Source organism: Hirundo rustica, chromosome 8, assembly GCF_015227805.2.
Source record: "Hirundo rustica isolate bHirRus1 chromosome 8, bHirRus1.pri.v3, whole genome shotgun sequence".
Taxonomy (NCBI): domain Eukaryota; kingdom Metazoa; phylum Chordata; class Aves; order Passeriformes; family Hirundinidae; genus Hirundo; species Hirundo rustica.
Window position 1 is genome coordinate 26,159,100 of NC_053457.1, and position 16,572 is coordinate 26,175,671.

The window sequence follows — 16,572 nt, forward strand, 5'->3', positions numbered from 1 at the left end:
TTTGCATAAGGATGGACTTTGTTCTGTGTTTGCACCATGTGGAGGAGCCCAGGGCCACTCCCTAAGTATTGCTGCAAGAATGGTAATCCAGGCAAGCCAATCCTGGTTACCTTCCTGACAGTGTGGTGTCTTAGAGTTCATTTGCCTTTTCTGCATTTAGACATTTGTATTATCCCACTGCAAACCCCTAGCCCCTTCCAAATTCAGACCTAGAAACCCAGAGCCCATCAGCCCTCTGTCAAAGGGTGCTTCTGAGTGAGCACAGCATTATGAACCTTTACCACCTGCTCTTCCTCTCAGCAGCCGGGTGCTACGTGGGCATTTTGTGGAGGTTTTCTCAGAGGGAGGCAGAAAAATGTATATATTGCAGACTGTGTTGGCAATGGAGGCAGCCTGCTGCCACACAAGAGCCCTGCTGCATAGTGGGATTCATGGACTGGTGGATGGCTGGGTTGTGACAGATGTGCAGAGGAGGCTGTGCTGTGGGGACAGCATGTCTTCCAGGGTGTCAAAGCTGAGATACCCCTCTTCTGTTTGTCTGGCCCCTCTCATGAAGGCAGCCTGCTCTTTAGCACCAGCCAGGGGACAGCAGTGAAAGGAAGGTGGCACAGGGAGTCAGTGCAGTGCCACCAGCCGGAGATGGTGGGAGAACCTGGGGCGATGGGCGCCAGCTCTGGGGTCAGTGGGCTGAGTCATCCAAAGGGGCACCACTTGGCACCTAAAGTATGGAACTGAGCTTTGATTTAATGTGTTTTAATGTGCTGAAGAATGGTTTCACAGTTAAAGTCTTTAAATGATTTGGGAAGTGAGGTACAGAAGAAAAATCACACTTCTCTGACTCTTTCATTCCTTAACCTTTTGTTCACGGGCATTTCTTTAAGCCATACAGAAAAGCATTTGCTGAGAAAGGAAAACACACCTTAAATATTTACTGATGTGTATTTGAAAACCATCTGGAGTGAGTGGTATGATTGGTGTGGGATGTGAACTCTTCTGGGATGTCAGGAAAGGGATGGGAAAAGTTGGTGCTCTGGTTTTACTGCTTGTCTATGGGTTCCCAGTGCTTCTGAGGTACAAGAACAAAGATCAGCCTTTTTTTTGAGCTTCAGCATCCGCTGGAAGGGGCCTTAGGGATACATGTTCCCATGAGGAAGAGAATATTTGTCCTGTCACAATGTCAAATTCTTTTCCCCTCCTCTTCCCAATTTGGCATGGTGCTCGCATATCTCCTTCCCAAGGGTACTTGTTTGGTTTTAGTTGCCTAAGGGGCAGATTGGGAGACAAAAAACTCAAGGTTTTTATTCTTCCCTCTGCCAGAATATTCTTGTGACCTTGGGCAAGCAGATTTCTGTGCAAGACTGAAATAATCTTTTATATAATGCAGGCAGTCATTCCCTATTTCTGAGCAGTATGAGGAAGTTGGTTAGCATTTATAGGATTCAGACCTGAACTGAATTTGCTTAGACTGGTTAGGGGAATCTGAGGTTGAGACTTGAGTTCAATCTGTTCCATTCATTTTTGAGATTCTCCTGGGGAGGCTGCTAAAACTGCAAAATCTTCCCAGCAGATAGGCTAAAATATCTATGTTTATTCTGGAGGAGTAACACCAATAGTGTATATGTATCTATATATATAGATAGACATAAAAAATCTCCAGAAATGTGTAGACTTCAGTGGAGGAGCTATTTTTATTACAGGAAAGGCTCAAAAAGAAAATATCCCTGGAAAGCTGTACTGTGTTCTTTGAATATTGCTGTGTGTCTTTGCTTCTCATCTACTCGGCTGGAAAGGAGTGGCAAACAAAAGCCCTTTTGTCATGAAAATCACCCACCAACCTCTGCCAACTGTCAGTCAGAGAAACAATAAGTTTGAGAGCCAGATGTGCTACCCACCAAAAAGGGTATGTGAGATGGGGTTAAAGGACAGAGAAAGAAATTTGCTCTCATAATAGTCCACCACAACAGTGCAAAAGCAGCTCTGCCAGCACTGCTCCTCTCTCCCATTAAGGGACTTGATGTGACCATCTGGCTTTCTCTGGGTTCAAGTTTTCATGGGCACAGTTCCCATCAACACCACAAAACGGAAATAATTTGTTCCCGGACCTGATTGCAACACAAGTTGTAATTGAGTCCTTGACTGTTACAGTCTAGATTGGGCCATGGCCTAATTTAGGATGAACTAAGAATATAGATGGGAACAAATATGACAAAGGAATGTCATAGGTTGAAAGTAAATCTGGCCACAGCTCATAATCAAAAATTGAAATAAAAAATCTCCAGGCAGGCACAGAGGGGTTTATGAGGTTATTCTTGTTCACATGATGCAATCTCATGGTTTAATGCCACCAGGAATAATGACTTTTCACCACTTCCTTTCACCTTCCTGATGTCAGCTGGTACTTTTGGGGACTCAGGAATCTCTGATGACGCTGCACCCTGCACACACATATCCCACTGTGGCTTCAAAAGGGGAGCTGGAACAATGGCAAGTGCACTGGAGTGGGTCGAAGGTGCAGTTGAAGGGAACTATGCAAGAAAGCAGCTGGTTGCTTTAGGTGTATGCTGGAATCATTGGAATAATATAATGTGATATTGATGCTGTAGTTGTGAGACTGACTTCAGGCTATTCAAACCAGTCATCTGCTCAGCAAGCCCAAAATTACAGTACCGTGTGCTCTGTTTGCCTGAATGGACAAGCAAAGGGAGTAATCACAGTGACAATTATTTCACCAGAACAGCTTTGATAGGGTAGGGCATCAACAGGGACATCTCCAGTGGCCTTCCAGCACTTACTGAAACCATGGTAATTTTGAAGCAGGAGAAATATTTCACAATAGAATTAATTCCCTTTTACCCTCAGGTAAATATGTACACCATAATAATGTTACAGGTATTATGTAATGCAGGAATACTTTTGTCCCTGGTGGCCAGCTCAGGATTCCTGCTATCCAGTAATTTCCTAATGCTTTATTTGGCATGCCAAATCACAGGTGCTCATCTGACCCTGCCTGGTGTTCTGTTGTAGGTGTCAGGGGGATGTGGTACCTGGTGTAACTATGCTGATCAGTTGTGTGGTTACTTCTGTTTTGTTTTTCACAGGAGAGTTACAAAACTGCTTGTGACTATGCTGCTGTTCTAAGAGGAATTTCTTTGTACAACACAACTTATTCCCTTCCTGCTCTGCAAACTGCACCTCTCTGCTAGGTACAGATGAGACTCCACCAGCAGCACTGGGGGACTGCTAATGCATAATATATTCTCCCTGTATAGGAGTGCCCTGGGTATCTTAGTCTTCACAGCACTCAGTTGTACTTTAGCCTCACATAACCAGGGAAGTGGTGCTGACAAAATCCCTTTCTCAAGGATTGTGTTTAGAAGCCATGCATGTGGCCTGCAGCTTTGACATCATAACCTTTGGGGTTTGTTCCGTTACCCACGGATATCAGATCCATTCAATTCATTCCCTGCTTTACAAACACATTGATCAAAACAGTTCTGTGGGGCTGAGCTGGCTATTGCCCAAAAATTATATAAGGGCTGTACAGCTACTGACGAAAACAGCAGAGTATGTCCATCAAGCCCATAACAAGCTACAGACAATTTCTTCCCTGTCTCCCTCCATAACTCCTCTCTGCCTCAAAAGAAATTTCTTGATATTTCCCATTGATGAAGCAATGATGTGCTAGTCTTTACAAAGCCAAAAAACCTTCCTGACTATAGCACAAAAAGCTGCAAACCAGGCTTTCAAAAAATAATAATGCTTTAGTGCAGCTACGTACAGGGCAAAAATTGTTTGAGGGAAGCAAGATGCCAGAATTAGAAATTCAGTGCCAGAAAACAGCATGCATTTCCTGTCACTGTGGTGTTATTATATAGAAGAGGCTGCTGCCAGGCCAGTTCTTCTGTCTTTTTTGATAAATAGAGAGAATTTACCCAAATATCAGCCCCTCTCTGCATCAGCTCAGTGATCTTCTTAGTAACTTGTGAATAACTGGCCCTAACAGGCTTGCTCTGATATAGCAAACATGTAAGTGCTTCCTATATAAATTTCTACATGGTTCATGGTGTGACACCAAATCATTCCTACATTTGCCATTTTGCTACCTGAAGTGTTGTTTTGGGCAGCCTGATAACTAAATAGTTGACCAGGAGAGATTTCCAGGCTCTCATGGTGCTGCAGACCAGATTGACTCAATATTCATGGCAGGATCAGGGATACAACACAGCACCTTCTCCTCCAATGGCATGAACTTGGATCACTCTCAGAATCAAACCCGTTTGTATTCCCATTCCTCTGGTTTACAACACAGAAATGAACTGCTGTTGTTCAGACTTGAATCATATTTTTCTAGAGAAGATCATCCTGGTGCTGAGCTCAGTAACTTCTGAGTTTGTTTCTTTTTGTGGGTTTGTTTGGAGTCTTTTTTTAAAACACATTCCTCAGCTATATATCCTTGTTTTCTGTTTGAAAATCCACAGAAGAGTCCAATTCTGCCATGGCTAATGCAGGCACAGGTGACGCAAGAGCGAAACAAAGATCTGCAAATTCACTGTCACCTTCTCTGTGCCCACTGAGCAGTTGTATCAAAGTTCATGTAACATTGTGGAAGGATGTTATCAGCATTAAGATCTGAAAAAAAGATGGAAATACTGGGTCCTGTCAGTGGTTTCTTCACCAAGTTCTGACTTGGAGATGGGCCTGGACTGAAAATTTTAGCCTTTTGCTTTCCGGTGTTTGTGAAAGCACAGATTCCAGTTTGGACTAAAATCCTTACAAATTAAAATAAGGTACATTTACAAATCAAAAGGCCAAATTCTTAAACCTGTGATGGGTTATAACCCATGTAAATAACATGCCTTTGCTTTTTGCCAGTCCAATGAATCTTCTAGACAGGGTGAGTCAGACAACGGGTGAAAGTTGAACTGTTACCTTGTCTCTCCAGAGAGAAGTTTGGGAAAATCGGTCTTGTCTGCATGCTGCAGTGAGGAAATTGTGGCCCCAGGGACAAGTAAATCCAGACATTTCAAGTCACTCTCCCATGACTTGGCCTTTGAGAGCTGTTTCCACACTGCCAGGAACTGCCTGTGCCCTTTGCACTGCCTGGCATCTGTGTTTGGGGACTGGGGGGGAAATGTTTGAATGGCTCCTCTCTGCTGGGAGAGACCAGCCCCTCAGGGTGAGATATTTGCTAAAAGTACATCCCACGTTCAACTGATGCTTATACTGCTGCAGGGAACCCCACAGGTAGAGGGCATCAAGCTTAAGTCTCTAAATTGATGTTTACAGTATTCCTTTATGCTTTGTTTCCCTTGCAGCTTTCCCTGCTAAAAAAGGGAAGTGTTCATTTGGGAAGGATGTCTCATTTCAACATGTAGATTTAGGCTACAGTCTTCCATGACCAGTGAACCAAGGTGGACCAACTTGAGGCTGATATTCTTTTCAGAAGTGCAGGACACTCTTGAAATTATTTGATGTTGCTCAGGTGAGTGGAAAAGGGCTGCCACTCCCACATTCTCTAAAATTAAACATTCACAAATCATAATCTCAGAAACTCATTACTGGGATGTTCAATGCTTCACATCAGCCCAGCTTTACAGCATGCACAGATATCCAGCACAGTGTTTGATAAAAAGAAAAATCTGCTGTCACACAGCTCCCTCCACTAAAATTTAATGGCCTGTACCCACATTAGGCCATAAGGAATTGTGCAGTGTAATGATTCTCATATTTTAATGTATAATTACCTCCATAATTAATTCTGAAATATTATTGGCTCAGTTAATATAAGTAAACCACTCTACCTTGGAATTTATTTTTATTGTATCGTATCAATGCTAAGGACCCTCAGTGCATGCAAAGCAGGGTGGTTTGCAGCTGATGAAGCAAATATCTATTTCTATTATTATGTCTGACAGGTGCAGAACAAACTTTCAGTAAAACAGGTCAGCATTCAAACATGTCACCTTGCAGGTGGTGCTATTATGTTGCTACTGCAGTTCAGTTTCTGTTTCCTCTATGTCATCTTCTGTTTCACAGAAGTTCAGCTCATAGATGAGCATGCTCAGTGGGGATGCTGAACATGTACTCTAGCAAGCTGTTCCAAATTAAAATGGACTCTCTAGAGTGCTGGAGTGTGGATTTATGTTTTAGGTTTGCACTGTAGCCAAAAGCAGCTGTCCTCTCCTCCCTTGAACACCTGGCTATGTCTGCCTGCCACCTCCATTCTTGGTGCTGGTACTTAGAATGGGGAGAAAGATTAGTTTCTACCTGTTCCAAGACTTTTCCTTTCCAGTATTTTGGTTTTCAGCTGGATCAGCAGGCCACTTTGGCGCTGCACCTCACCCTCTGATGGTCAGTAGCCGCACGAGAGAGCTGAGGGCAGTCTGTGGCAGGTAGGAAGAAGACTCAGAGTGGCTTAAACTGATGGAAACAAGTCCATAATGAAATCTGCTAGCTTGTGTTAGTGCTGGTTCTCCTTCCACCTCTGTTACAGCCATCCTACCTTCGAGATCTTTCTGGATTTCCTGCTTGGAGTTGATTGCAAATTCTTCCCTCTCAGTAAGGTCCAGCTTTGAGGTAGGTCATGCCACGTTATGGAGCCAAACAGAGACTCCGTTTTTCATCTGATTTGGTCTGTCTGGGGATTTACACTGCACTGTCACCCTAAGGTTTCACTTCTTGCTTTTCATTCAAAGGAAATAAAAAATCTGAAACAAAAATTAGTTGAAGCCACAATAGTTCCCTTGCGGTCTTTTTGCTTTTGGTAGTGAAGGCATGGAAACTCAGTCTCTGAATGGTACTGAACATCGTGTTCAACTTAATTTAAGAGGCCTTTCGCAAACTTGGTGAGCCAAGGTGTAGGTTGGACCCAGAGCTGGCAATGCAGCTGTGGGTGTTGGGTTCCATGGTGAGGGGTTTGTGTTTTTAGGGATAACTTCTGCACTGGGGTCTGCTCTCCAGGTGCTGCTGTGTGTTTCTAAGGCACATTGGCTAGATGGCGCTGGGACACATTTGTGTCCTGGCAGGAATGGGGCTGTTTAGGATCAGGCCTAAGGATGATTTGAAGGTGAAAAAAACGCAGTCGAGACTTTTTCAGTGCAGACATGACTTCATGAGTACCCCATGCAAGGCTGAAAGACTATCTCTGCTATTTGTTCTATCTTCCAAGCCCTCATATTTGGGACAAGGCACTGATGAAATGCAGAATCATTCAAGGTGTCTGTGGAGGTGGGGTGGGGGTCTGTCAGCAAGTCCCTTAGATGGTCTTGGTGGGGAATGGCTCTGCTTCTCTTCTGCATGAGAAAGATAGCATGAGTAAATGTCTTTAGTGAGACTGCTGGTTTCTTCGAAGAGCTGGGAGGCATGAATTAGGGGAATTAGTAAACTTACTTCATCCCTGATATCCAGGCTGTCTCATAAGCAAAGTCTGAGCTCTGTGTTGTTTGCAGACTGAGAACTGAAATGGGAAATATCTCTTCTGTGGCTGCTTTTATGAGAAGAGCACTTTTAAGGTTTTCTCGTCAACTGAAGCTATGCAAAGCTGCACTAACTGTGAAAACACTTCACCTCTGTTCTGAGGGTGTTAGAAGATTGTACATTTTGTGTGGCCTTCCATTGTCTGATGAAAGTCTCAATGTGTCTGGGTTGAGCTCCTGCACAGGTTTTCTATGACTGTTTCAGCCACTCAGTGAGGCTCTGTGGAGGTTCTGAGTGCTTGAGCTCCTTCATCAGACAGCATCACGTAAAGCAACATGATCCATTCATGGCCTGTAAAACCATGCAAAATCAGAGAGGACTTCTAAAGAAGGTTCTTACAAGGCATCTCAGGTTTTTTTGTTTGTCATCAGTCATCCCTTCTGGACATCCTTTCCTGACATGATGCTTGTCCCCATGGAGATGTGTTGGTTGCATTGCACTGCGCAGTGAATTGCATTTGTTTCCTGCCTGACAGCTGGGGAGGGAATGTCTCTAGCCTGCTTTGAGGCTCTCCCTCTGTGACTTATTTCTCTCCTGAAGGGTTTCCACTGGTAATTCACAACATTTTTTTCAAAGGGCCTATGGCCAACATTATTTTGTAGGTTTCTTTCACTCGCTGCATCCTGTCCTGCTCTCTTCAGCAGCTGTGAGCAGATAGTCAGGTTGATCCAAACTACCTCCACCAGAAGCTCTTCTCTATATCTATCCAACATCTCCAGGTTCCTGTGGGAAGACACACCTGTAAGCACAGATTAAATCAACATCTGAAGAACTCTGAGTCTTGGGCAGCTGCTTCTCTGTTAGAAACTTGGCTGGGGGAGAAACTGAAGGCAGTCAATGAGCAGAACTGACTCTGGTCTCTATCCAGGCCATGACAGCTCTGCCTTTTTTCAAAAGCTCTCACTTACAAACAAGTAGTGGAGAGTCTCTAGGGCAAAAGATAGCATTTCTTTCATAGCTATTAATAGTTGCTTGGGATTTGAAGTTCTGTGGCAATTAAGTGTCTTAATGCTGGACTCATAAGAGTGCTTTGTGGCACCTGCCTCTCTTAGGAGCTGCTTGTCTTTAAAGGCTGAGTAAGCCAGACAGGAGAATAGCTAATTGGGCATGACAAGAAATAGCATGAAAAGCTCAGTAAAGGAAGTGGCATTCCTCATGGGGATATCCATGAGGCAGCATTGTGAAGGAAGTGGTTGAAAGCCATGAAAGTTGTGTCATGGTCGGCTGAGTTGAGCAAAGCGCTGAGGCAGGGAATGGTCATGGACTGCTCACTGATGACCCCCAGGTCCAGTGGCTGGATGGAAAATCCTGGAGCCCCATGAAACCCTCGCTTTTCAGTGGCCTGGCAAGTCTGGCAAGCAGAGGGGCCAATCTTCAGAGGCTAGGTGGAGCTAAAGTCTATCACTAGGTGATCCTTCTGGAGTTGTCAGCAGGGATTTCTGCTGCCTCTGCCTCAGTTCAGCCCACTCCCAGGCAGAAGGGTTAGGGTCAGTTGTTAACCTCGGCTGGCCTGCACTCCTCCAGAAGGCTGAGATGCACAGGCTGCTGTGTATATGAATTTCTCAGTCTCTGAGGAAAAGGCACTACCCAGACCAACCATTGCGGCTCTCCCACCCCCAGTTATCCCACAGCTTTGTTCCCACGTTGTAGCAGCAGAGAGGAAACAGTGAGCTAGACCAAAGGCATCGCTGCTACTTAGTCACTTTGGCCACCAAACTCCTCCTTCCAGACTTTTGTGGAAAGGTGGATTTTTCTGCAAGTCTCAGCTTTTTGGTTCTCATCTGAGGGAAGCTCACCAGATGTGGGACCTGCCTTTTTAGATGGATATGCTCTTTCTTTTATCTGCAGGTCAGAGATTGCTCCTAAAATCAGTGCATATAACAAACCAGACAAGGTGTGAGGTTTTTATTAATGAGGGAAGGGAATTTTACCAGAATAATTATACTTCATGTTACACACGTATTTCCACCCTATATGAATTTTCTTAAAATAAGGGTGTCCAAGCAGAGCTATACAAGTATTTTTAGCATTATAATTATGTTAGTAAGTTCTGAGTGAAAACCAGCTTTTAGACACCAGGGTTATTTTGCAGGGTGAAAAGCATTATTATGGACAACCATTATCTTCTGATTGCTAGCAATCTCGTATAGTTTTATTCTATAACTTATTTTCACAGTATCCCCTTTTCAGACTCTTCCAGAGTTATCTTTAATTATTTGAGGACCCAAGAAAATTTTTCCTTGTCTCACATCTGAAATACAAAGCTTTCTTTTACAGGCTGAATTTTTTTGACAATCACAAGTGCATTCTGGCAGTTCCAAAAAGCAAGTGCAGAATTTCATTACACGCAAGGCCCTTCAGACAGGATATACAACACGTGGCTGTCCCCACAAGCCCAGCAACACTGCACTTAATAATTTAGGCTCAGCATTATTGTCAATATATTTTGCAGATGGCAACGGCTTATGCCATGTGAGAGGGAGGGGACATTTCCTAGCAGAGTGCCCTTATGTACAAGCTTAATAGAGACACCTTTAGGAGGACTCTGTCATTAATTAGAAACACAATCCCCCCCAGGATATTGATGCAGGCTGTGCCGGCAATGTGTGCAAAACCACGACTCTTGGAAATGGGTTTGTTGAAGCAAACAAGAGACACGTGGCATCCTGAGATTCTCCACCTGAGCAAAAATCAATGTTGCTTTCCTTAAAGCGCTTATGGACATCAGCACTCAGCAGCCAGGGAACCTTATGAAAGGAAAGAGCAATAATTTAACAGATCATTATCTGTATTCCAGCGTGGACAGAAGGTCAGTTTAGCTGGGCAGTGTAGCCAGCAGCGCCAGGCCAGGGTACATCTGCACAGTCACGTTTCTCTGCCCAGCCTGAAGTGATCCTGGCATGGTCCCTGCTGATGCATGTAAAAGGCTCCAGGAGCTCAGCAGCCCCCGGCCCTCTGGCAGGGCAGAGGTACCATATGACTGTCTGCATCTGACCACATAGACGCTTCCTGTGGTATGGGATGGGCTATGCTGGCATCTGTGTATGGCACAGCCTGTGGTGAATGCAGCCAGAAAAGCAAAGGATCCTTCTTTTTTAGAGGCAAAGGCTCGTGCATTGTGTCACAGTTGTCTCATTTCCCATCCATTCCCCTTGGTCACTGTGGAGCCCTAACAGGGAGCCTGGGCTGCACGACCAAGCTGGGACTGCACTGGAACTGGCTGGTTCCCAGTACACAGCCATCTCAACCTTGGCATATTTTTAGTCAGAGGAGAGGCAGTTCATAGCAAAGCCACAGGGTCAGTAGTCTGATGCTGAAATTCTTGTGAAATAGAGATCTAAAAAAAGTTTCCATTTCCCAGTTCCCTGCTTTTTTTCCCAGCTATATTCAATGGCCTCAAGGAAAGTTTGTTACTTCTCTCCAAAATCTACCCTCCTAAAGGGCAAATGAAGACCTCCACTCTTCCAAAAAGCATCTACCAAAAGTCCACATTAAATAAAGGATCTTTTTAAGGGAGTCAATAAGAAACTGAGAAGAATAATTTAAATTTTACCCCATCCTGTGGCTCATTTGGGGCCTGCTGGGCTTTGCAACACTTGAAGGTCAGTGTTGGTGCCATTTCTTTCAAGAGTCAAGCAAAAAACATTTATTTCCAGCAGAATCCAGGAGACAGAACACCAGTAACAAACTGTTGCACTCTGGGGTCTTCTCAAGAGGACAGATGCCTTTCTAGAACCCTGACTCATCTGTCCAAGAGGTGTCCTGACCATCAGACTAGAGTCTGCTTTGCAGAAGGGGGTGTGCAAAATGTGCTCTTGATCCATCTTGTTAGACATGGCCACGCTACATAAATTAATTCACCCCTGAGCCAGAGTTGTGTTTCTGCAGTCCAGTGGCCCAGAGACTTTATGAGGGACAGAGGTGCCAGTTTCAGTGATTGCTTCAGGCCCTTAGACAGGGCTAGGAGAAATTATGGTACTGGAAAAAGAAAACAGATTTTAGCCCAAGTCCATATGGTGAATACTGGGGTTCTTGTATTTGGACTAGTTGTGTATCTGCAGAAGTAGAGATGAGCTCAAAACAAAAGGCAAGAAGAGGGGAGCCCACCACCTCAGCAATAGAAATGATAATAAACAATGGTTATTTCTTCCCTGTTACAGGTTTTGCAGGATGTCCTAATTACCTTGACATTATTAGTGCGGAAGTTGTGCTCTATCCACCCACTAAGTACAGGAAACATGCCCAGTGTGTAATTCTATCCTTCACCTCGCATGCCTCCGATGGGCTGGAGTCTGAGAGGAAACCAAATAGCCTGGAAAGGTTAGCCAGAGACGGAGAGAAATTAACCCTTTCATTTTCTCTCACTGCTCATTATTTTCTGAAAGTAGAGTTGGTGGGTGGAGCACAGGTGTTGCCTTGGAGAGGTTTAAAGAAATCTTGGAGTATTAGATCCACCAGTTTCACATAATCACAAAGGGTGCTTCTTGTGCAGCCTGTTTGCTTCAGATATGTTCAGTAAAAGAGGGAAATTTATTACGGTTTATTTGTTACTCGTTATTTACTATCATGTCACTAAGGCTGAAATCAAGGTTGGAAGTTCACCATGTCAAACTGGGAACAGAAACACTGCACAGAGCAAAGAGTCTGCAGCCTAATGTATGACGTAACAGATAAAAGAGGAAGAGCTACAGAAGAGAGGATGTGGTCATTGTCTTTATTTCCTAAATATGCAAATTGAAAAGAAATATTAACAGTCAAAAGAGTCCTTGCCATTGTGAACTAATTATTTCCTCTCCATGCCCTGGCTGAAATGGGTGTCCAGCAGAGCTGCCTCTCATGGAGCCTCTGATTATTCTGAGTGGATAGGTACAAACCCCCCTGTGGTTCTGTGTCTGAGCTGCTCAGAGGTATTTGCACAGTAAAAGGGTGGTGCAGTCTGGGTAGCTGGTAAAAGAGAAGACACAGGTGGAGAAGGGAATATGGAGAGGCATAGGATAAGAACAGATGAACTCTATCGGTGCAGATGTAATATTTGAGTTTTGGAATTGGAAACAATAGAAATATTTTCATTAAGGCAAGAGAGGCCACATAACAACAAGCAAGAAAACTGTAAGTTAAACACAAAGGTTGAGCTGGCTTGTGTGTATTTGAAATGCTGCTCTAATTTGTATCTATAGGACAATAAGGATTAAATGGAGATAATCTCTTTACAATGGTTTAATTGGTGCAGGTGAGTCAGTTAGCATCAGGATTGTATAAGTGTAGAAATAATTGTTTAAGTAAATCATGGCTAAGGGATTGAAGGAAATACTGGAGAGTAGAGCAAGATGTACTCATAGAAATGTTTATTCCCTATTATAGCCACTTGGAGAGGGGTAGAGAGCAAGTCAGAATAACATTGCACTGTCTTATTTGCACACTGAGTACAGGAACACAGAGTCTCTGCACAAGAAAAGAAGAATTGGCTACACTTATATTAACAGAGTGAAAAAGAGCTTTGCCTTTCACTGTTCATCCATCCTTGATTGTCCATGAAGGAAAGGACAGGTCTATAAGTTTTGTGCATATAGCTATGAAGGGTCACTGCAATGCTCTGAAGTCTCCCATCTGTGAGGGGTCTGCAAGGGCAGGGATGCTTTTCATGGTCCATTTCGAGGACTGCCATAGGAGGGACTTGCTATGCAGGAGACTTGGCTTTTGCTCTCATTTGTTCAGTGTGTTTCTTAATCAGAAATAAAAATCATTCTGCTTGAAATTACCCATCTGCTCTCTGTGATTCAGGACAAAGCTACAAAAAAATCAAGACAGATCCTTCTCCTCTCCGTACTCATCACTGTGTACTTGAAAACTACAGTCGGCTCTGAAAGCAGATTTTGATTTGCATTTATACACTTCCCTGAAATATTTGCTGTAGTAAAGTAGGAAATTAGGGAGGGGGAGAACCCAAAAGTCCCAAAACAGTCCCAAATCCTGAGAACTCCAGGTCTGAAAGTGTTACAATTGAGTTGTTTGTGGCTTAGAGCCTTTTTTCAGGAGCAATTTCACAAAGCTAGACATTAGGTTTACATGAAATGCTCACTTTGAAATCATGATTTGGACGACTTGTCATGTTATGCTTTGTGGGTGGCTTCTTTGTTTATTTGTTTCTTAAGGGAAAAAAAAAAGATTGTTTTCTTTATCCCACTTGAAATTATTCATGTTGGAAAATTAAGAACTTGATAGAAAAAGTGTAGCATTTCTGAGCTTACTGAATTCCTCTGTTATTTTTTTCCATACCTCTGCTGATAATGCAAGTAAGGATGCTTAGAAAAGGAGTAGAAGGAGACAGCTTGGTTGTATTCCTCTTCTCCAACTTTCAAAAAATATCCCAGTATTGTTTTGAGAAATCTGCAGGCTAAGCATCTTCACATGATTCAACTGACAAATCTATTTCCGTTTTCAACCTTGCTACTGTGAAAGGAAAAAATGCAATTTTCTGATTGCAAACTTCTTTTAAGGACAAGGACTCTTGTTTATTTTGTAGCATTTGTATTTGCATTTGGGATCGATTGCTCCTCTCATCAGGTGGCTGGCACAACTGGAATAACAGGCTCCTTTCTGCCAGTTCCTTTTACTGATCTGACAGAAAGAGCTGCTGCAAAGAGTTGCAGCAGGTCCTGGAAAAACAAAGGTCACATTTGTTTTCCTGCTCTTCCCTTCCAGCAAAATGGGCATCACAGGAATGGATGAGTGCCGAGGAAGTGGTGTGAGGAGGTGACACGGCAGCTTCTTGATGGCATCGTATGAGTGCCCCAGGATTATCCTCTAATTGATGCCTCTGGGCTGCCCAAAGATGATGTGGTGCAGGAACAGGAGCATGAAGGAGGAATGCAGGAGGTTTTGAAGGCTGATAATGCCTTCCTCTCAGGTGAAGCCTGGAGAACAAGCGTAATAGGTTTCAATCAGAGAGCAGGGAAATAATATTTTAAAGCCAAGCAAACAACTGACTGACTCAGGAAGGATAATTAGCAAAGCTGAGCAGGAGCAAGGTGCACTAAGGCCCAGCTTGCATTATGCTTTGACAGAGACTGGCTTAAATTTCTCCGCTTCACTGTGTTTCTGTTCTCCCATCTTGGTCCCACCTATTGTGAGGCCTCTTTGAGCTGCCAGATCTGAACACAATCTAGTTAGGACTTTTCAGCACAGATCAAATGAAATTCCCTACTCCCCCTCCCATGATCCCTGCTGTGACATTTACAGCGTTGAAGTAAATTGTTATTTTGAACTGCTTCTGTGTTTCCCTGGAACCCAGCAAGGGAAGGGAGCCTCTTCATGCTGGCAATGGGGGAGTTAACTTTCCAGTAAAGCCACAGAGTCAAATAAGTCCAAATCGTTATTAGTCACCTCAGGATCCAATCAGCCAGTGGTCATTTCAGGAATCCACAAGGGATTTTTTTCCAACTCTCTCTCCCCTCCAATGGTTAAGTCACAGCCTGCTTGAGGCCCACTGATGGCTGTGCACAGTCTGGGCTCAGCACTGGCTCCTCAGAGCCTGACATGTAAACAAGAACTGCAAGATTTCACTAATTCCTAACAAAAACTAGATTAGCCCATCCCTCTTCAAAGCTACCAAGTGCTTGAAAAGATTGGGAAAAAACAAATCAAGTCTTTATTTACTAGCAATTTACTTCCCAGGAAGAGCACTTAACAGGCATGCAGAGAGACTGTGACTCTCCTGGCTGGGGGTGAGATTCCCTATTGCTGAATTTTTCTCTCTTCTCTTTGCCATGGCCTCACCCTGGGGAATCTCTGAAGGTCCGGATTCTGCAAAAGGTGGAGAATCCTGTTAAATCAGCACTTGTGTAAAAGCCTGGCCCTGGGCATCATGCAGGGTTGGGAGGACATGGCAGTGAGAAAGCTGTTTTCCCTCTCCTCCTTGGGGACTGGACTGCAGGACATCCCGATGGTCTGCACTGCAGTCCAGCACTGGAATGATGGGTTTGTGGGGCTGTGCTGTTTCAATTTGCTTTGGGTTAAACTGAGCCCTGTAGAAACAAAAGTCGTTTCCTCCCATCAAACTGTGGTCCCAGACCTGACACTTGACCTCTGTGGTGGTGAACTCTCCAAATCTCCTGCAGCCAGGCTGTCACCTTGGCCGGTCTGCCCACGTATGTCCTTCACTCACAAGTGGACAGCTGACAGTGGAGTTAGCTACGTGTTCCTAATTTTCTCATATTAATAAATTCCTGCTTCCTCCCACATCAGCTTTTCCTTTGTCGTCATCACATTCCCCACTCACTGTCCAGCTTAGTCCCAGCCCTCTGTTTATCAATATTGTGCTATTATTAGCTGGCCCAGAAATGCATATTATAGCACTGGGGCCACAAGGGCTGCAGGGTGTATTCTTCTGTATTATTGGTGTCCTTCTCTCTGCTGTGAAAATATCACCTTCCTGTTCTCTGGAACTTTCAGTCTGTAGTGTTGGTAAGGCAGAAACATCTTCCATCCTGCTTTTGACAGGTCCCCTTTCCCTCTTCCTCCATTAGGAGAGAGGTGATGGCTTAACAAAGAGCGTGATGAAAGCAGAAGTGGGTTCTCACACCTGGTGTGTGATGTCTGGGGTAGGTGGACTCAAACCAGGCTGAGCTGGCCACAGAGTGCACTAGCCCCAAAGCTGACAACTAGAAATAATTGTGTTTGTTCTTGCAGGGCATCTTATGCTGACTGCCTTAAAGATGGGCTAATCCCCCAGGGCTCAGGAATGTGGAGAAAAACTGAGAAACCTTCATTACTTTGTTGCTGAAGGGTATTTACAGTAGTGGTTTTATTTCTTTTATCATAAAAGGAACACATAATAACATAACCAGCTCCAATACTAGTGGTATTGAGGACAGCTGAGCTCAGAATAATTATTTTTAAGTAGAACATATGGTTGCTTTTATGTCTGAGCATGGTTCCCTTGCCACTTCTGTTTCATCCGCTCTTCTGATTTTTGCTCTTGACTTCTCAAACACTCTGCTCTAGCAATGCTGGGGCTATTGTTTAGGCAGGTTAATTGTTAAAATTTGCCCTTCTAGACTTATCTAGCTGGAAAAGTTTCTCTCATGCTTGAGCTTG

The 16,572-nt window shown here is 43.9% G+C and overlaps 1 long non-coding RNA gene across 1 annotated transcript; it reads left to right on the plus strand.

The window, feature by feature from the left end:
* The first annotated feature begins 5,382 nt into the window (after positions 1-5,382).
* Positions 5,383-15,564, plus strand: LOC120756043 (uncharacterized). The gene is made up of 3 exons (XR_005701992.2): positions 5,383-5,482; positions 6,494-6,576; positions 14,179-15,564. It is a non-coding gene; the product is annotated as an uncharacterized LOC120756043 (long non-coding RNA).
* Positions 15,565-16,572: the final 1,008 nt, after the last annotated feature.